The sequence below is a fragment of the Haliaeetus leucocephalus genome, unplaced genomic scaffold, assembly GCF_000737465.1.
Source record: "Haliaeetus leucocephalus isolate CR32 unplaced genomic scaffold, Haliaeetus_leucocephalus-4.0 Scaffold417, whole genome shotgun sequence".
NCBI lineage: Eukaryota > Metazoa > Chordata > Aves > Accipitriformes > Accipitridae > Haliaeetus > Haliaeetus leucocephalus.
Genome location: NW_010972853.1, coordinates 4,332,666 through 4,332,967, shown reverse-complemented (window position 1 = coordinate 4,332,967; position 302 = coordinate 4,332,666).

Here is a 302-nt window from a genome sequence, read left to right as displayed (position 1 = left end):
ACGGAGGATGCGCGGCCGCGGAGCCGCCGCACCCGCAGAGCCGCGCCGGGAGCGGGAGGTGAGTGCGGCCCCGCCGGGCACGGGCCCGGCCCGGGGGTCTCCGTGCCGCTGCCGAGCTGCCCTGGGTGCCGGGGGAAGGGGGGGTGTTACGGTCCAGCTTTCCACGGGCGCAGCGCAGAGGGGCGGGGGGGGGCAGGCGGCGGAGCGGCAGCCCTGCCCGTCTGCGTATTGACGGGGAATCTTTTGTAAAAAGCAGGCTTTTTTCCCTCGCGATAAAAGAGAGGAGGCGCGTCTGGGGTGGG